Source organism: Hylobates moloch, unplaced genomic scaffold (genome assembly GCF_009828535.3).
Source record: "Hylobates moloch isolate HMO894 unplaced genomic scaffold, HMol_V3 SCAFFOLD_11, whole genome shotgun sequence".
Taxonomy (NCBI): Eukaryota; Metazoa; Chordata; class Mammalia; order Primates; family Hylobatidae; genus Hylobates; species Hylobates moloch.
This window is the reverse complement of record NW_026652286.1, coordinates 17493211-17514882: the sequence shown is the minus strand read 5'-3', so window position 1 is coordinate 17514882 and position 21672 is coordinate 17493211. Positions and strand designations below refer to the sequence as shown.

General features: G+C 39.1%; 1 long non-coding RNA gene across 1 annotated transcript in view; it reads right to left on the bottom strand.

Moving 5' to 3' along the window:
- The window catches only part of LOC131384534 (uncharacterized), a 107387-nt gene extending 86745 nt beyond the window's left edge, over positions 1-20642 (bottom strand). The window contains exon 1 of the long non-coding RNA XR_009215464.1: positions 20624-20642. This is a non-coding gene — a long non-coding RNA (uncharacterized LOC131384534). The remainder of the gene's footprint in view (positions 1-20623) is intronic.
- Positions 20643-21672: the final 1030 nt, after the last annotated feature.

The window sequence follows — 21672 nt, the reverse complement described above, 5'->3', positions numbered from 1 at the left end:
AGGCAATTTATATTCTTAGTTATAAAAAATAATCATTCCCTTTCTGTGGTGCGATGACTAATTTTATGTCTCCACTTGACTGGGTTACGGGATGCCCAGATAGCTGGTAAAACATTATTTCGGGCATGTCTGTCAAGGTCTTTTCAGAAGAGATTAGCATTTGAGTCCATAAACCGAGTAAAGATCCTCCCTCACTGATACAGGCAGGCATCATCCAATTCTTTGAGGGCTTGAATGAAACAAACATCAAGAAAGGGCAAATGTACTCTCTTCTCTTGAGCTGGGACATCCACCTTCTGCCTTTGGACATCAGAACTCCTGGTTTTTAGGCTTCACACTCCAGAACTTACACCACAAACCCCCTGGTTCTCAAGCCCTTTGAACTCAGGTTGAACACCACTGTCCTTCCAGGTTCTCTAGCCTGCAGATGGCATATTGTGAGACTTCTCAGCTTCTATAATCCTGGGAGCCCATTCTCATGGTAAATCCTCTTTTATATATCCATATCTAAATATCTAGATCTATCCTACCAGTTCTGTTTCTCTGGAGAACCCTGACTAATATACCTGATATCAAAGAGTTATTTCAGGATTATGATCACTTCCAAGAGGGAAGGAAAGAGAATGGGATCAAAAGAACTCCGTAGAGACTGTCAACTAAAACTGTAATATTTCATCTTTCAGAAAAATAAAACACCTGTATAAAAAACAAAACTGGCACAATATTAAGAAATATAAAACTAGTTGATGGGTATAAAGGGTTTTTTTAATAGTACACTTTTTTCTACATACTTAAGATATCTCCTTATTGGGAAATATTACAAATAAGAAGATAATCTAAACTCCACATTAAAAAGGAGGTTGTATTTATTCATTAAGTATGTGTGTGTTGGTGCTGGCTATGAGCTAGGCACTCTTCTAGAAGCTAAAGACCTGCAAAGTCACTACCCTCATGGAGAGTACATTCTAGGGAAGGCAGACAGAAATAAAACAAGTTCACTTCAGTAAATGTTAAATAGCCTGAAGGAATAAAACAAAGGAATGTGATAAAAGTGACCCAGAAGATGTTTTCTATGAGGTGGACAGAAAGACAAACATCACTGAGGAGGTAGCATTTGTTCTGAGATGTGAATAATAAATCAAGTCGTTCAAAAAATAAGAATAGTACTCCACAAAAAAACAATCAGAAAATGCAAAGGCCCGGAGACCTTTTAATACTGCAAGAACCAAGAACTAGCCCAAGGCATAGCAAGTAAGGTGATGAGAGATGCGATTAGAAAGGTAGTTGTGAGGGCTTTGTGATCATGGCAAGACATGTAGCTTTTATTTGAAATGCAATGGGCTGCCAATGGATGGAGGGCTGAGGGAAGGGGTTGTAAGGAAGGGAACAAGAAAATATTTTACACTAATAAGTTATCATCGTTTTTTAATAGCACTCTGCTCAATGGGCAATTCAGGAAAAGCAAGAAAAAAATAGGTACATGATAATAGGCTATAGCAGCAATTCAAGCAAGAGATGACGCTGGCTTGGAAACAAATCTTAGATTTCTTGTACAGACTTACAAGTCTGACATATGAGAAGGTTAAAGAATAGTATGATAGTAACTTATCAGGTCTTCCAGAAAAAAAAAATGCATATTGTTTACATGGCAGAAGGTTGGGAAATATTTATATGAATGTGATGAGATTTCAGGTGACTTTATTATCTATCTCTAGATGATTATATATTCTTACTTTTTTTAATTGACCAGACATTATTTCTGATTTCCAAATCAGTACAACGTCCAGGAAATCATAACACCCTCTTCCATCCGGCTGTCTTGACAAATGCCTTAGAGAGAGTTCTACTGGCCCTTAGACTCGAACTTTGGACTTCATCCCTGTGAGTGCCTGATTTTCACTGCCTGGGAGGGAGGTGATGGTAGGGCTTCATATTTATTTATTTATTTATTTATTTATTTATTTATTTATTTATTTATTTTTTATTTATTTATTTATTTATTTATTTATTTATTTATTTATTTATTTTTTTGAGATCGAGTCTTGCTCTTTCACCAGGCTGGAGTGCAGTGACATGATCTCGCTCACTGCAACCTCCACTTCCTGGGTTCAAGTGATTCCTCTGCCTCAGCCTCCCAAGTAGCTGGGACTACAGGCACGCACCACCACGCCCAGCTAATTTTTGTATTTTTAGTAGAGACGGGATTTCACCATGTTGGTCAGGACGCTCAATCTCTCAACCTAGTGATCTTCTTGCCTTGGCCTCCCAAAGTACTGGGATTACAGGTGTGAGCCACCGCGCCCAGCCACAGCTTAATTTTAAATATGTTAAGTGTAAGATGTCCACATTGGTTTGCTAGGGCTGCCATAACAAAGTACCACATATTGAGTGGCTTAAACGACAGAAATTATTTTTCTCACAATTCTAAAGGCTAGAAGTCCAAGAAAAAAGGAATCTTCTGAGGCCTCTCTCCTTGGCTTGTAGATGGCCACCTTCTCCCTGTGTCTTTACATGGTCTTTCCTATTTCTGTGTCTGTGTCCTAATCTCTTCTTCTTCTAAGAGCACCAGTCATATTGGATTAGGGCCAGCTAACGACCTTAGTTTAACTTAATTACCTCTTTAAAGAACCTATTTCCAAATATAGTCACATTCAGAGGTAATACAGATTAGGACTTCAACATACAAATATGGGGGGTAGGGTGGACACAGTTCAGCCCATAGCAAAGCCTACCCATGCTGGGCAGGTGGGGGGATATTTTTAAAGGTTATCAGAAACATGACTTTGCAGTTCAGTTTAGCACACTTGCTGGGAGGTAAATATGTTAAGAGTCTTTCATCTATAAATATGAATGAGCTCACCCTAGGAGAGCTCATAGCATGAGAAAAGTCAATGATAGAAGGAAGCAGATGGAAAAAGCCTGAGAAAGAGATAGAGAAGCTGTGGGCCAAGCAGCAGGAGGAAGACTAGAAGAGAATGAGGACATGCAAGTTTCAAGAAGGGTGGTCAACAGTGTCAAACTGCAGGTCCTGAAAATGTACCCTACAAACAACCCGTCTAAGGCCCCTCTTGGATGAAACTTCCACCCTCAGCTCAAACCTCCCACCATGGCTTCCACTGGCAATAAAACAAAATATAAGCTCAGCCTATCATCCAAGGCCCTCCACAGTATGATTCTAATTCCCTTTTAAACTTTATGTACCTTTAGTACCCTTCAGCATCCTTCAGCGTTAGTGACACAGTATTGTTCCCAAGCTCTTACTCAAAGTTCTGTGGTCTCTTCCTTTTGTGCATGTTACCCCCTCACACAGGAATGCCCTTCCCTTTCATCCTGCACACCCTTCAAGGACACCACAACCCTTAGCAATTTTTCTATACCAAGTTGATTTCTGCATGCGTCTATCTGCTGCACTGGGCTGTGGACTCTTTAGGGAAAATCTTGTATGTTATTTATCGTTGGCACCCCTTGAAGCCTGCCATGTTTCCTGGTACCTAGCAGGTGCTCAGAAAATGACTTTTTGAAGCAATGAACTAATGCTGTTTTGCTCCAAACAGAATTAAATAATAATCCAGCAGCTGACATTTGAAAATGTCGATGCTATTGACTCACCTGTTTGGGGGAAGGGATAAGTTTTCTTTGATGACTTAGTGGCTTTCACATCTGTCAGACGTGTTGTATCCCCTTTAATGGTGGTTGCTTATTACAAGGAGAAACAGTTACTCAGGATTCAGGTAGTTTTGAACAGTGGATTATTATGTCTGGAATTTAATAGCACTCTGCTCTTTGATATTTATTTCAGGGTCAGTAGTAATGTAACCATCCTCACTCCCTATTTGTGTTCAATCTAACCATTTAGCAGGAGGATTAGACCTGCCACACACTGGGTTTTGAAGATTTAAGAATGACTTGTTTGATTTTGATGACATATTTCCCAAATATATTCACAGACAATAATTAAATTATTAATATTTTAATCTTTTGAAAATGTCAACATTCTTCTTAACATGTTAATCTCTGAATATTGAGGATGATGTATCAGGTTGTTGGCTTGTATACAAATTTTTTTCTACAACGTTTTATGGTGATTATGTGTAGAAATAACATAGGGTACTGCTTCCTTCAAGGCCTTTATCAAAATCAAATTGGAATTCTATTGTGAAGTAAGGGTGTTAAAGCATTCACTACTGTAATATGTTCTGTATGATGTTGTTCAAAACCTTTCTGTGTCCATTGACACAGGTGACAATGCTTTGAGATAGTTTGGCTAATGTTATTGTCACCATTTTCTTACAAAAACCTTAGATACAAAGAAAGTTTATTTTTCAGAGACAGGGTCTCCTCTGTCACCCAAGCTGGAGTGCAGTGGCATGATCACAGCTCGCTGTAGCCTCAAACTCCTAGGCTCAAGTGATCCTCCCACCTCAGCCTCACAAGTAGCTGGGACCACAGGTGCATGCAACCATGCCTGGCTAATTTTTATATTTTTTGTAAAGAAGAGGTCTGACTATATTGTCTAGGCTGGTCTCAAACTCTTGGGCTCAAGCAATCCTCCCACCTCTCAGCCTCCCAAAGTGCTGGGATTACAGGCATGAGCCACTGCACCTGGCCAATGTTGCATTCATTATTATCATCATTACTACATTCTAGGCTATATTTGTACTATTAGAACAATGTTATAAGGGTATTAAGGATAAATTAGTCAAATGCTTTCTTTGTATGAATTTTATATAAACTAGGATCATGAAATATAATTAACTAATTGATGATATTCTAGAAGATGGAGTATTTAGATACTCTGGAACTGGAATTCAATCAACTGTGAGAATTAAAATATCCAGTCTCCTCACTGTAATAGAGACAAATTCTCTAGTGGAAATGGTTCAGCAAGGATTTATTAAAACTTTTCTATAGGATAAAAAGACTCAGAGGATTTCACTATAAGTAGAAAATATGTAGAATCAAACTTAAACCTGAAGGCTTTGATCTTTCCTTTATAAAATTCAGTAGAAGTCCTTTCAAGAAATGTAATCCATTTTAAATATTTACCAAACCTTACTCTCAGCTGAAATTGGTGTCAAATCTCAAATTAGAAAGTCTCGTTTTTGGTTCTGGTCCCTTTGGATTTGGTTGCAGCATTTCCTATTATGTGTACTATAAAGAGAAGAGCCTTAGCACAAAAAGCTTCACTATCAGTGATGGAAATTGACAAATCAGTGAAAGAAAAACAAGGTAGCCAAAGAGGAAGTGGATCTCCTGTGTGTTCTTTAAAGGGGAAAACCACTTTTTTGACTATTAAGAATACAATTAAAGTAAAGCCTTAAGACAATATTTCTACAACAGACACAAGGGATGAATATTAAGTCTCTATTATGAGTCAGATAATACATATATCCTATGAATCTATCTTCACATAACCTTATAACAAAAGAATATTATTTCTAATCAATCTAAAATGCTTCAGAGACTCAGAGAAGTGAGTGGCCTGTGGTCACACAGCTAGTGAAACACAAAAGTGAATTTCAGTCCCAAAACCTGAATCCCCTCAGATACCTCAGGCTGTCCTTTTTCAACTGGTCAACAAAAGTTTACAAAAGTGCATAATTTTAAGTCAATTAGGAAACAGCTGGAGAAACAATGATAATATATAGATTCTACTCTCTGGGTGTTTATAGCCCCAGAAGAGAGAACAACAAATGTGTTAAGACAGCCGTGAGAAGACTAAAAAAAGGAAGCCACAGAAGAGCAGCTGAAACTCATACCTGCTCTGTCATTACAGGTCTCAAAAGGGGTTGCACTTTCAAAGACACATCTATAACACCATATAAATTTATAAGTGTGCAAACTGAGAGAACATCATGAATTAATTTCATTAGCAGAACCCCAGAAATTCCATCCCTAAGCAGCCACCTAGGGTTGATCTCTAGGGCATTTCTGAATTTTACTTATTTACTTTTTTGAGATAAAAACATTTTGCCTTTAATAATCTTTAAGGTATCGACTCTATTATTCCCTACACTTATGGTATTATAGTTTTCCGCATTAGTTTGCAAGGTTAATTTATTAAAATACAATAAAAATTTATTGCCTACTAAATACATAATATTAATTATAAAACCAGTACCTACAGAGTTACCAACCCAGTACAGATTGCAGAATAAGGATGAGAAGAAGGTAATTAAATGACTACCAACAATGTTTTAAAACACAAAGACAACTTTCTTCTCAGAGATACCTGTTAACCTTCAACATCGCAGTTAAGTTTTAAAGGATACTGTTCTGTTTTGGTTAAAGAAAAGTATAGATTCACACAACTGGATCTTAAGGATCAGACAAATTAGAATTAACTGCTTTATAATTTCTCCCACATTGGCACACCAGCCAGAATAATGAGGGCTGATGCTATGCTGAAATTAGAGTGAATCTAAAATCATAAGTCACAAAGAGTTTTTACAGTCTATAAATTATCTCTTTTCCTGTCACACCTACCCCATATGCAGTCACCACACCTCCTTCACAGTAAACTATCATTTTTCCTACCATGTTCTTTTATCTCAGTCAGGATGATAGGATTTTCAATTCTTCTTTCTTCATCCATCATCAAAACTTTATTGGGCTCCTGCTATGTGTTAGGCAACATACCATGAGCTGGAAATACCGGAAAAAGAACGAAAGGACCCATCTCCTCCCAGATATATACCAACTGTTTACCCCAAGGGTAAATCTCCTTGCTTAAATAGTAGTAGCAAGAGATGAGTAAAGTGGTTAAGCTAGCCTAGGAATGGCAAATAAGACAGCTCAGCAAAGCAATTAGGAGCCCTGGAGTCAGATTGTTGACACTTAAATCTTGATTCCACCTAGTTGTTTGACCTTGAACAAGTCACTAAAGTCCTCTGTGCCTGTCTCTTCATCATTAAAATATAAATAATAATAGTACCTAGCACATATCATTGTTCCAGGATTTAAAAAGAGAATACATGTTGATTACTTAGAATAATTTCTAGTACACAAATGTTCCATAAATGTTGGTGTGTCTTTCTTGCTAAGCTGATTAGTACTTATAACTAGTTGGGGTTTTGGGGGTACAGACATGATAGAGAGGGATGCAAAATATTTATTAGAGAGTGATACCTGTAAAGGGAAATGAAGAGAAGGAAGGAATGGGCAGGGAGAGTGATCTTTACTTGCCTATCTGGGAGCTCTGGAGGACAGATTGTCCTTTAGAGGTGTCCCACATTGGAGAGAAATGGCTGGGTCCTTGCACCACAGCCCTGCTCAAGCATTGGAAAGGAGATGCCCATGGAAGAACCTCAACTCAAAAGCCGTGACAGATCCTGAAGGACCTAATAGCTGAAGGCTGCTAGTAACTCTACTCTTGGCAGGCAGGCTGCAAGTCCTTTCCCAAAGAGAGACCTAAGCAGGCGTCTCCCTCCATCTTGGCTACAAGGGTTATTGTCTGGTGTGTTGGCCTGGAAGGGTTCTCAGGAAGTGTTGAGATTCAATGGACAAAGGCAAGTGGAGACATCATGATTGACTGAGACGTCAACCACAGGCCTTGAGCAAGAAGGAGAAGCCTACTTGCAGGAATTGGTTCTACTGGAACAGATTGTCTCAAAAGCTCCCCCACCTCTGACAAGCCCTGTTCTCTGTTCCTTCTTCAGTAGTTTCTCTAAGACCCCAAGGATGGCAGAAGGGCCCTGACACTAGGACCCTTCCAACTTCCTAAACACTGTAGTGCATATACCATGCTCTTCTGAGGAAGGAGTTACAGAATCCTAGAGTATCACCCAAGCCCCACTCTCAGCCTTGGCTATGTGTGCTCTTCCTGGTATCTCTTCTAAGGGCCAGAGATTCTTAGATGCATTCAGTGTCTGTCCACACCTGGAAGAGCCAGAGCTTGACATAGAGACAGCACCACTAACTATTTGCACCCCACTTTATTCCAAAATGGATTTACAGAATCTTCAAAAACCATATACCGGCTGGGTGCAGTGGCTCACACCTGTAATCCCAGCACTTTGGGAGTCTGAGGCAGGCGGACCATGAGGTCAGGAGATAGAGACCATCCTGGCTAACAAGGTGAAAACCCGTCTCTACTAAAAATACAAAAAATTAGCTGGGCATGGTGGCACACACCTGTAGTTCCAGCTACTTGGGAGGCTGAGGCAAGAGAATCACTTGAACCTGGGAAGCGGATGTTGCAGTGAGCCGAGATTGCTCCACTGCACTCCAGCCCGGGCGACAGAGTGAGACTCCATCTCAAAAAAAAAAAAAAAAAAAAGTATACCTAGGTAAATTCGTCTAATAAGGACTTTTATCTAAATTAATGGTATACAAGTGAAGGGAAACTAACAAAATATAGACAGTGCAAATGTGGGGAAAGTTTCTGCAGAAAAGGGGCTTTGGATAAAAGTAAAATGCTATCAGGGAACAAAGAGTTATCATCTCAAATAGGTAATAGATAATTTAAGCACTTAGGTATTTTCTTGTTTTGCAACTGTGCTCTCAGCAGTAGGAATCTGTGATTTAGTAATAGGGCTCATTTTTGCTGTCCATCGCATTTCATTTATGGGTAGGCACAGTGAGGCTCCAGGTTGTGGCGGCTGCGTGTTCAGCTGCACCTGCCAGAGAGCAGGAAGGCTGAACAGCTGATGGCAATATCTAGTTCTATCTCTCACCTGGTGGCAGCCACCTGCAGTGGGGTAAATCTCCTAGGAAAAACTGAAAGTCTTAATTGCAGTTTTAAAGTCTTAAACCTCAGAACTCCAAGTATACAAAGGAAATAAGACAGCCTCTGATGTTGCTACCTGAATTTCTGATTCCAAATGCCAGTTTACATTTTAAAGAATATTTCTCTGTGAAGTCTAACTCTCGTGGTCATAAGCAGTGCCTAGAATGGATCTGGTTTATCAGCTCAGTAAATGCTTGCTGACTGTTCAAGAAATAACAAGGCAAAACTGTTCCCCATCCTTGAAGTTCATGAAACAGGTTTGTTAAGTTTAAGACCAACACTAGTCATATATGATATGTTGGTCCTAATGTCCTGTTAATGAGTTTGAATCACAGGTATACTTTGCTCTTTTCCCCCTTACCACCCTCACCTATCTAAACTATCATCAACGTCTCACTGCCTCTCGAGCCCATTAGGACACCTGCCCTTGATTTCTGTTCTCTAAAGCCTTTGATAACAACCTAGCACAGTCAAAACAGAGGTGCCAGGGCCTTCAGATTGGGCTTCCCACCCATCACCTCACCTTGGAAATTTAGACTGCAACTCACTTCAAAGGTCAAGAATGTAAATGGCCTGGAGGTGAGCTTCGGGATAGTTCCAACTAAACTGCTAATTGGATTCCTTCAAAATGTCACAGCCATGGTCGTCTTTCCCATTTCCAGGCACCAAAGCACCAGGGAATGCTCAGTGACTCATCCACAGCTGATTCGAAGGCACCTGAGCACCTCAGGCGGAACAGGTGGGGTCTGTCTTCTGTAATTTACTTGATAGAGCTCTTTGCATAGTCAAGTGCTAGAAGAAATGAAAACTATAGACATTAGCTCTCAAGCGCCTTCTGAAGAAACCCAGGGATGACCTCAGCTACATGTCTGATACCAAGAAACTGGGTTTTAAAGCCCTTTCAGCTATGTTTCCTGGCAGTCTTCTTGTTCTAAGATGTCCTTGAAGATCACACTCCACCTCTCCCCTGAACATATATCCCCATGTACCTATTAGAAAATATCTGCGAACATCTTTGGAGAAGGCTGCTCTGACCCTAGGGATTGGTTGCTCCTTTCTCTGTGATTTTATAGCAGGCGGAACATCCTGTAGCCCATACCACATTGCATTATTGCCTGTTATCCATGTATTTCTCTATCTTGATGGATTATAACTTTCCCAAAAGCAGGTACCAAGTATTGCTTGTCTTAATCTAGCACATGGTAATCTACTCGAATTGAATTTTAACTCATTTCCATTGACTCATTAAAAGAAAATTATGAAGAAAATGACTGTTATATTTGGCTATATTAATATTTAAAGATTCTTTATTAAAATAAATGTAATTCTTTCACACATTTAAAAGTGAGCAAATTAGATGAACCAAAAATTCTCCAAAAAAATGCAAATAAACAAATGAGAAAATGTTCACTAGTTGTTATAAAAAAGCCAACTATAATTTTTTATCTCACAAACTGACAAATATACACGCATGTATACATGCACTCAAGTTGATGAAATTAAGATGACAAGTGCCCTCCTATATGCTGCTGAAAATTTACAGTGACTATCTTTAAAGAATATCTATTTTCCTGTAAGCACAAGATGGAGAGAAAAAAAGAATATGTATGTATATATGTGTATATATATGTATGTGTATTTATGTATATAATATATATATCCCCATAGTAGATATAGATATGGATATGGATATCAATATGGGCATATATACATATATATATCTTCCTGCAATCCTACCTCTAGTAATGTGACCTGAAGAAAAAATCAGAAATGCAGATGAAGAATAAGGTATTAAGGATGTTTACAATATTCCTTGTAATCATGAAAAACAAATGAAAATAACTTGTTTAATCATAAGAAAGTGGTTAGATCAGCCAAAGTTCATCCAACGATAGAAAATAAGTTTTATAAAAATATTCAATAACTTGGATAACAGTTCACGATAAAATGTTAAATTTAAAAAGTGCAGGGGCCTGGCACAGTGGCTCACTCCTGTAATCCCAGCACTTTGGGAGGCCGAGGCAGGCAGATCACCTGAGGTCAGGAGTTCGAGACCAGCCCGGCCAACATGGTGAAACCTCATCTCTACAGAAATACAAAAATTAGCTAGTGTGATGGCGGGTGCCTGTAATCTCAGCTACTTGGGAAGCTGAGGCAGGAGGATTGCTTGAACTGGGGAGGCGGAGGTTCCAGTGAGCCAAGATCGTGCCACTGCACTCCAGCCCTGGTGACAGAGTGAAACTCCATCTCAAAAAAATAAAAATAAATAAATAAAATAAAATAAAAGTGCAGTAAAAATTATTTTTCAAAGAGAAGGAAAGTAGTCATTAGTGAAAATGATATGTGAAAGTCATGTAAGAGAAAGCCTAAAAAGTGAATAGCATATTAATTTGGCAATTTAGGAGGTCAAACATACTCAAAGTATTTTTTTCTTTGTCTATACTTTTAAAAAGAGCTGGTTGTTTTCTGAGTGTTTAACCTGCTCTTGTGTTCTCTGAAAACCAGATGCAGACAGAAGTGTAAACAATGATGTGAGATAAGGGTTTATGTCTTGATTCTACCACACATTATCTTGAGACCTTGGACACATTACTTCAGCATTGATCCTCACAAAGAATCTAGCATAGTAACTAATAAATATGAGACAATAATCTTTTTTCTTTTCTTTTCTTGTATATTCAATACATTTATAGTTACTAGTCCCATTATCAGCTCCTGCTAACTGGACATTAACCAGGTGAACCTAATCCTTGATCATATTTGATAGGACAAGATTAACTGACCCTAGAGGAGGTGCATTCATAAACTTATCTAAAACTTATCTAAGCATTTCTTTTCACCTGAAAATCTGTATAAGAGATGGAAATTCCAGCAAATGGAAGAAAGTGGGCTAAAATATCAGCATATAGACTTGGAGCCGATATCACAGAGTCATGTACAGGATAAAACGCAATGAAAGCCCACTAAGAGAGAAGACTAGGAACAGATATGAAAAAAAGGAGTGAGGGGAGTGACTGTCTTAGTTTTCCATTGCTGCTGTAACAAATTATCACAAGCTTGGTGACTAAACCATCATACATTTATTATCCTACAGTTCTGGAGCTCAGAAGTTAAAAATAGGTCTCACTGTGCTAAATTCAATGTCTTGGCAGAGCTGCATTCCTTCTGAAGCATTAGGGGAGAATCCATTCCCTTGCCTTTTGCAGCTTGTAGAGGCCACTGCCATTCACTGATTTGTGGCCCCCTTCTACACTCCAATGATGGATGCTGTGGCATCACTCCAGCCTCTGCTTCCAATATCATAGCTTGTCTCCCTCTATTTTTGTTGTCACATGACCTTCTCTATTATGTCCCTATTATAATCTCCACATTGCTCCTTTACATTGAACCCACCCAAATACTCCAGGAAAATCTCCTAGTGATTACATTGGACCTACCCAGATAATCCAGGATAATATTCCCATCTCAAGATTTTTAATCACATCTTAAAAGTCTTTTTTGTCCTCTGTAAGGTAACAAGGCAGGTTCTGGGAGTTAGGACGCAGGTTGCTATCGCAGTCTTATGTGGCAGAAACAATGCCTCTTACTGATCACATATGAAGACTATGTCTCTTGACCCCTTTGCAGTTAGGCTGAGACCAATAGAAGGCTTTGGCCTAATGAGATATGTGCAGAAGAGAGATAAGCCCTTGCTTCTAAGGGACAGTGGCATCATCATCTCCTTGACAATTGTTAGACATGCAGAATTCCAGGTTCCACCTGAGACCTCCTGAGTCAGAATCCTCATTTTAACAAGGTCTCAGGTGATTCTGATGCACAGTAAAGTCTCAGAAGCACTGATATAGGCCACTTCCAGACCTGGCACTTTATTTTGTTGTTGTTGTTTTCCTATGATAATAATACATTTAGAGAACTCTTGCTAACTGGTCTAGCAGAAAATAAATTACAACAGTTTTGCAGAATTATAGCCTCAGTCCACATAGAAATAAAGGGCTATGCATAATAGAATGGGGAGCCTCTGGAGGGGCTGGATCAATTGGGCGGGAGGTGAGGGCTCTTGGCTGTTACCCATGTGCCAGCCCAGGTGACCACAGACTCTACTGGCAGCAAAACAATAATTTTGTTTATGTATTTTTTCTTCCAACTTTTATTTTAGGTTCAGGGGGGTACATGTGCAGGTTTGTTACATGAGTAAGTTGTGTGTCACTGGGGTTTGGTGTACAAATGATTTCATCACCCAGGTAGTGAGCATACTACCTGATAGGTAGTTTTTCAATCCTCACCCCCCTCCCACCCTCCACCCTCAAGTAAGCCCCAGTGTCTATTGTTCCCCTCTTTGTGCCCATGTGTACTCAATGTTTATCTCCCAGTTACACATGAGAACCTGTGGTATTTGGTTATTTGTTCCTGTGTTAATTTACCTAGGATAATGGCCTCCAGCTGTATCCATGTTGCTGCAAAGGACATAATTTCATTCTTTTATATGGCTGCATAGTATTCCATGGCGTGTGTGTGTGTATATATACACACACACCCACACACATAACATTTATATATATTTATATATGTATACAACATATATACACATAACATTTTCTTTATCCAGTCTACTGTTGATGGGCATCTAGGTTGATTCCATGTCTTTGCTATTGTGAATAGTGCTGTGATGAACATAAGTATGCTGGTGTCTTTATGGTAGAACGACTTATATTCCTTTGGGTATATACCCAGTGATGGGATTGTTGGGTCAAATAGTAGTTCTGTTTGATTTGAGAAATCACCAAACTGCTTTCCCAAATGGCTGAACTAATTTACATTCCCACCAGCAGTGTATAAGTGTTCCCTTTTCTCTACAACCTCGCCAGCATCTGTTAGTTTTTTACTTTTTAGTAATAGCCATTCTGACTGATGTGAGATGGTATCCCATTGTGGTTTTGATTTGCAATTCTCTAATGATTAGTGATGTTAAACATTTTTTCATGTGCCAGGCCTGGCACTTTAAAATACTGTGGAAAATCTAATCCTCCAGCTGTCTTTTCCTCTTGTACAGTAACCTTAGAGTCCAAGAGTTCCAGACATCCAATCTACAACATGGAGGTCCTCCAACCAACAAGGGACCACGACATAAGCAAAAAATAAACTTCTGAGTAAAGGCACCAATATTTCAGAGATTGCCTGTTTTAGCTACTTGTAATTATTCTGGTTTTCAGTAAGATATATTTGTTTGAGCCAGATTAAGTAGATTCCTGTTTTTTAAAACCAAGAGAGCTTTGCCCACAACACTGGTTCTCAATTGAGTATGTATCAGTATCACTTGAAGGACTTCTAAAACCAGATTGCTGGACTCCACCCCAGAGTTTCTGATTTAGTAGATCCAGGGTGAGGCACAATAATTTGCATTTTTATCAATTTCCCAGGTGATGCTGATCCTCCTGGCCCAGGGACTACATTTTGAGAAACACTGGCTTACAACGTTGCTGTTAGGTGCTTTCCACCTAGAGAGACAGAAATATCATGCAGCATTAAAAAAGAAGGAAGGAAATCCTGCCATTTGTGACAACATGGATGAACCTGGAGGACATAATGCTAAATATATATATATATGCACACACACATATATACATATACATATATATGTGTATGGCCAGGGAGAGAGAGAGAGAGGGAGGGAGAGAAATATTATTATGTTAATATAATGAAGTGGCATCATTGTGTGGGGTAAATACCTAAGGTTCGTCGTCTCATGCCAAGGAAATCGAGTATGCAGACACACAAGAAGTGAGTTGAGGAGTGGAGGTTTAATAAGCAAAAGAAAGAGAAAGGAGAACAGCTCTCTCTCTCCTGGAGACAGAAGGGCACCTGAATGGGACTTCTGGCCCACTGCAGAGTGCACAGGGTTTTATAGACAGGAGTGAGGTGGTGATGTCTGATTTACACAGGGCCCAAAGATTGGTTGGACTAAGTGTGATGGTTACATAGTGCAAGAGGAAGCTGGCCACCACACCCTAATCTTTTATTATGCAAAGAGTGTCTCCACTTGGCCAGCACCATGTTGTCTGCTCCTTACTGTGCACATGGTTGACAAGGAAAAGGGAAGATGGAGCCTCCATGTTGGACATGCTTAGCCCCCAGGTAGCCTTTTCCTATAGGCACAGCTGCTGGCATTTATCACTGCAAGCTTCCAGCTTCCTTATCTATGTCTGTGGCTCGATTTTACAGGTTGCTTTTTGTTAGAAAGAAATTATTTTGGGGCTGCTTTTCATTAAAAGGAAAACCTTACTGAGGACTTTCTTACTCTCACTATCTGCCTAAATAATTTCTTTTTAACTCCTGCATCAATAATATTATATTTTGAAAATGTGGTCTGTGTATATGTGTGTGTACATATATACACATATATGTAAGGATATATACAAACATGTATACACAGACCACACTTTTTTTTACCCATTTATCCTATCTATGATAGACACTTGGGTGGTTTTTGTATCCTGACTATTATGCACGATGCTGCTATGAACATAAGGGTACAGATATCTATCTCTTTGACACAATGATAACTATTACTATTATGTTTCTAGAAAGAGCCATTTGTTATCAAGTGTAAGTCTCTCCATATATAGAACTGAGAAGATTCTCAGTAATCAGTAAGAATTTTCAGATATCTACTTGTGCAAAAGTTGGTGTTGTTTTGTACATCTGGAAGAATCCTGAGGCAGGAAGGGGGTGGCAAGAATGAAAACCAGGCAGGTGCTGCTGCGGCAAACACTCTTAATTACCTCACAACCTATCTGCTCAAGTTACAAATCACAATGGCCTTTTTTATGTCTTTTATCATTCTAGGGTCAACTTAGTTTACTAAAATTAAGCTGCTTGTCATCTTCCAGAATAGTACACGAGACTATAATATATGCACTTTCCACCTACTTCAAAAGCCCTATGACCTATATTTTTTAATCCTTAAATGTACCAACTCACCCAAAAGCACTTTTTAAAAAAAAATTATTCTTTCAGGATTGTCCCTTTAAAAATAGTAGTGTCTGTAGAAATGTCATATCAAAAGAAATTGCTCAGGGATAGAAGTACTTAGCTTTTTTGTTATTATATTAGAGATTTGCTGATCTGAGAATGGAAAAAGGACTGATACTGAATAAAAATACCATTGTGCGAAAAGGGAGATGTATTTACTTTATTTATTTATTTGTTTATGTTATAAAAATTTCACTTCATTTTTTCTGTTTGTTTGAAAACACCTTTATTTTGCCTTCTTTTTTTTTTTTTTTTTTTTTTTTTTTTGAGACAGAGTCTCACTCTGTTGCCAGGCTGGAGTGCAGTGGCGCCATCCCGGCTCACTGCAACCTCTACCTCCCAGGTTCAAGTGATTCTCCTGCCTCAGCCTCCTGAGTAACTGGGACTAGAGGCGTGAGCCACCACACCCAGCTAATTTTTGTATTTTTAGTAGTGAGGGAGTTTCACTATCTTGGCCAAGATGGTCTTGATCTCCTGACCTCCTGATCTGCTCGCCTCGGCCTCCCAAAGTGCTGGGATTACAGGCGTGAGCCACCGCGCCCATCCTTGCCTTCATTTTTTAAGAAACTTCAACTTTTAAGTTCAGGGGTACATGTGCAGGTTCGTTACATGGGCACATTGTGTGATGCTGAGGTTTGGGATACTATTGATCCCATCACCCAGGTAGTAAGCATAGGACCCAATAGGAAGCCTTTTAGCCTTTGGCCCTCATCCCACTCTCCTTTCTCTAGTAATCCTAAGGGTCTTTATGTTCGTGTATATTCAATGCTTAGCTCCCACTTATAAGTGAGAACAGGAGGAATTAGGTTTTCTGTTCCTGTGTTAATTTGCTTAGGATAATGGTCTCCAGCTGCATCCATGTTGCTGCAAAGGACATAATTTTGTTCTTTTATATGACTTTGTAGTATTCCATTCACCTCATATTTTAAAATCTGAATAAGATTCTGTATTGACTGGAGTCTGGTTCTTTTTGCTTTTAAAAATGAAAACCCTCTTAGAGTCTCCTCAGAATTGATCCCTAAAAGGAGCTAGAGCTAAGCCATTAAGTTGGTTAGCTGGCATTCTTACTAGTGGCTACATAAAGTCACGGTCTCTGCTGCACAATTGTCAACCACATGCCCTTTTAGAATTTCTTGCACTCTGAGCTCTGAGAAGGTGCTGTGTTCTCACTTTTCTCTAGGCCTTTGTACAGCCTCCTTTTGTCTAAAAAACCTTAAGTCTGCTATTTTGATGAGTCCTCTTTCTATTACCCTATGACTCACCCCATGCCCAGATTTTGATGGCCGTTAGCCCCTCCTTTTCCCACCATCTCAGTGAGAATCCTAATGTTCCCTTCTCCAAAGTGTCCTCAACTCTTTAGGAGGTCTACAAAAGGGTGACTCATATGCCCATCAATCAGTTGTCAGTTTCATTCTCCCCTGAATGTCTGCCATGTTTCCTACCCTTGCTCTAGCTCTCATTCCCTAGGACCTGGGAACTACTTGAGAGCAGTCCTCACTGCACATGACGCCAGCTGTATCAATGCCAAAGTTCTTGCCAAGAATGCTGGTGTTGAACCACATGAATGGGAGAAGGATGCTGGCTTCCCTGATGAAATAGAAGAATGTTCCTCTCCCTCTAACGCTGTGCCCCGCTTTGTCACTGAGCCCCAAAGAAAACAGTTCTTTCATCTGCCTTGAGCAAGACCCCAAGTAAGAGCACACACATCTTTCTCCAACTATAAGGAACAGTTCTTCCTCGTCAGGACAGTCTAAGTCTAGTCATTAAAAAATATATTGCTTTAAATTCTCATTTTACCAACAGGCTATTTTCCTTCTAAGAGGTCCCCCCAGTCACAATGCCACAAACATGTCCATTTTATAAGAAAGGCTCTACTCTATGTAACCCCTTTCCTAGACCCACAGCACTGAGCAGACATAAGGGCAGATGAATACAATACAGTAATGGAAGCAAGCATCTTGTTAATCTCTCAACAATACACATAAAAAGTCATTTAAATTCTTTCTTCATTTTTCCTGATCACTTCAGACCTATACTGAGTCGGCACTTGGGAATCCTCTCTCTTATCTCCCCCAGCTTCCCTTTTCTACCCTTCTGCTCCTGGCTTGCTGTTTCTCTTCTCTCAGATCAAAGTCATAGATATATTTCTTCCTAGTTCCTCCATAGCTGCAGGCATTCTTCATAGCTGGGCATCTACAATCCAAATATTCCCTTCTGACCTCCAGCAGCACACATCAACATACTATGCTAAAAGACTGTTTTTCTACCAGCACTGGAAGGAAGAAGAAGGAAGGAAATGGAGACAGAACATCCCTCATGTCACATGTATGTTCATCTAAAAAGTTCTGCACCAAAGATGCATGAAAATATCCAGATTTTAGAAGACAAAAAGCTTTTAAGTAGTTTAAGGCTGGACTGGTAGTTCTGAAAAGTCCTCGGCAACTCAGGTGACTTTTAGGTCACTACCCCACCCATTCAGTATCTTAGCTCAAGACAACATATCCACATTACAAGGAGCAGTATGGAGAACGGATGAAAAAGAAGGAACAAAAGTTGCTTGCCACCTATCTCCTACAGTTCCTAAAAGCTGCCACACAGTATTCTACTTATATCTTGTTGCTCAACACAAGGCCATTCCTGGCTGCAAGGAAGGTGGAAGGTGGAACATTGACTCTTTTTCTGGGCAGCCATATGCCTGCCTAAAAATTCTATTCCTATGGCAGAATAGAGGGAGATTGACTATCAAGGGACAATTGGCAGTCTCTGCCACACTGTGCTCCTAACGTTGCTACCTTTTTCTGTGCCAAAAATAGACTCCAGAGACACCTAAAATAGAATGCTTTAAATTACATGTTTTTATTAAAAGTCTGCCATTCAATATAACCACAGGCAAGTCACTCAGGGTTTTAACTCTCTGCCCTGAGATGATGACTTTGACTACATTATTTTGTTTGTTTGATTATTTTTATAGAGACAGGGTTTTGCTATGTTGCCCAAGCTAATCTTGAACTCCTGTTCTCAAGCGATCTTCAGGTAATGTTTACCCTGCCACCTTAAAAGATTGCTCTGAGGAATATTTTGGAGTAAACTGAGATTAAAATGTGAAAGCAATTTTTGAAGTGTGATATAAATAATTCTAGAAACAAAGTAGAATTAAAGGAGTAAATTATTTCTCTCTCCTTTAAAAATCTATTCTCTCATTCAAAATTATCTCCATTCTCTTTTGGGGTTCCTTAATGAATGTGGCAGACAAATGTCAAGACAGCAAGGGACCAGAAACAAAGGCATTGGTCTAATATTAGGTGATTCGGTGAGGGGCATTGGTCTATCAAAGAGAGAAAATAATTTCATAGAAATCACCAATATTTATGAAGACTCATAGCATCAACCTGTTGTCTCAAACTGCTTCCTATATTTGATTGTTATTATTGTATACAGGATTAGATTTTTATAACATAAATTATTTTCCTTGGGCAAAATTTCAGATTCTAGCAATCTCGTCTGCAAAGGAGGCTACTGTTGGCCATTTAGTACAACCAGAGCAGCTATAAAATCAGATGGTAGTTGTTGTTTTTTTTTATATAATTTTCTGGAGTATTAAATTTTGCTGTCATTGTTGCTTCTGTTACTGTTTGTTTAAAAGCAATGGAAAGATGGAAAGCACCTAGTAATTCTAAACTGCTTTAAGGGAGGGAACAAATCCACGCAAAAGAGTCTTGTTGGAGGTAACTTATGTAGATGCTACAGTTTTATTCCTGCTCTGCTGGAGGATCAAGTGGGGCACAGAGTGGACAGAGTCATGATATGGATTGAAAGACTTGGAAAAGCAAAGAGGACAATTCTGAAAATTATGTTACAGAAGATCCCAGCTGTACATATATACACTGTATATACCTTCTGTCCCTGTGGTCTGGCATCATACAAAGTCAAGCACACTGCTGAGATGCCCTCCAGGTGAGATATCTATTAGTCGGAATATACTGGATTATAGTGCACTAACAAAAGAACCTGAAATTCTCGAGGACTTAACACAATAAAGGTTAATTTCTTTTCCATACTAAATATCTAACATGAGTCAGAGGACACTATGCTTCACACAGTCACTCAAGGACACATGCTGCCAGAATCTCTACCAACTTTTAGCTGTAGCACCTGGAAAATAAAGTCCCTACAGTACTCACAGAAGAGATTTTTCCACCTCAGTCTATGTATAATACAATTCACTTCTGCGCATAGTACATTGGCTGGAACTAGTCACATGACCCCAATCTAAATACAAGGAAGCTAGATAACGCAGGCTAGTATACGGAATATTTGGGGTGACTTGTCTATGCTCTAGTGATGGTTAAATTATCTAAGAAATACTTACCGCTCCATTTTTTTCCTCATACATTCTGACAATGACAGGTTTTAATATGAGGAAGCTTCTTTGGTAGGTGGAAAAACAGATCTTGGTCTTTTAGCACAATTCCCTCTACACACAGATGTGTGTACACATATGCACACAGAGGAGTAAAAATTCACTATAGAGGGCATGGGGAGGCACATATATTTATTCTAAAACGGGCTGGATTTTATTCTGATAAGAGTGGGTGGTAGAATGGCATAGTGGTAAAACTGCAAGCACCCTGAGTTTGAATTTCAGCTATCCTGTTTACCAGCCATGTGGCTTTGGTAAAGATACTTGAACTGTCTGTGTCACAGTTTCCTTATCTCTAAAATAGAGACGATTATAGAACTTTTTAGGGTTGTGAGGATTAAATACATTTAAATGACACATATAAAGTGCTTAGCATTAAGCTTGGCACTTATATCTTAAATAAAAGACAACTCATTCTCTAGTATCTAACTTTCTAATGCACCTACTTGGATTAATGATTCACTGTACAGTTTGCTTATCTTTTTCTTCCATTTTCTTCCTAAGATTCTGTTTCTCCAGTCTCCCCAGTTGGTCCTGCTTTTCCTGGTGAAAGAATCAAATAGAATTTATCCAAAATTTTAAAAAACACACCATGTTGATGTTGAATAGTAATGGTGCCCTTCAGTCCCTGGATGCTTCTCATCCACTGAGTCAGTCTGTCTAGCAAAGTTTATGTGACTGAAGTAATATGAGGGAAGCTGGAGTCTCCTTGCATAGTCTGGAATTGATGCTTTGCTACTTACTATTACATTGGTCACTTTAATGCACTTCCCTGGCCCTCATTTCTTTATTTGTAATGTACAAATAATTATAATACGTACATCATATGGCTGGTGGCAGCATTCAGTGGTACAATGCATATAAACATTTAGCACAATGATTGGTACAGAGTAAGTGCTCGATCAATGTTTATACTGTGTAGCATGAGGACAACAACACTTTCCTCAAAGGATATGCACAAACTCAAGATGTGAACACACCATAAACTGTCACTTCAGTACTTTATATGTGTGTGTGTCTGTGTGTGTGTGCATTATATATTCTGCTCTTTCCCAAAACACAAAGACATGAAATCAACTGGCATCTGCATTTTGTACTGGGGATAACTGCTGGCCCATCGGTGGATTACTATCCTTTCAGCATAGCCCACATGAAGCATCAATATATTGTTAATCACTTGGATGTACACATCATTCTCAGCGCTTTATGCTAGAAACTTGCCAACCAGCATCCAAACAAAATCAAATTCGTAAGTATTTATTAAATGCTTACTTTATGCAGGTTCCAAATGCTATCAAGCCTAGGAAATATTTTTAGCTTCATGCATTATCAGTTGACTGATACCAAATGTACTGCCTTCTTACTGGAACATCATCATGGAATATTCTGAGTGCCATTACCTGCATTTAAAAGAGCTGCTATCAGGAGCACTCTATGCCATTTGCTCCATATTGCTCTAAGGAAAGAAAATACAGTAGAGATGGACAGCTGATTT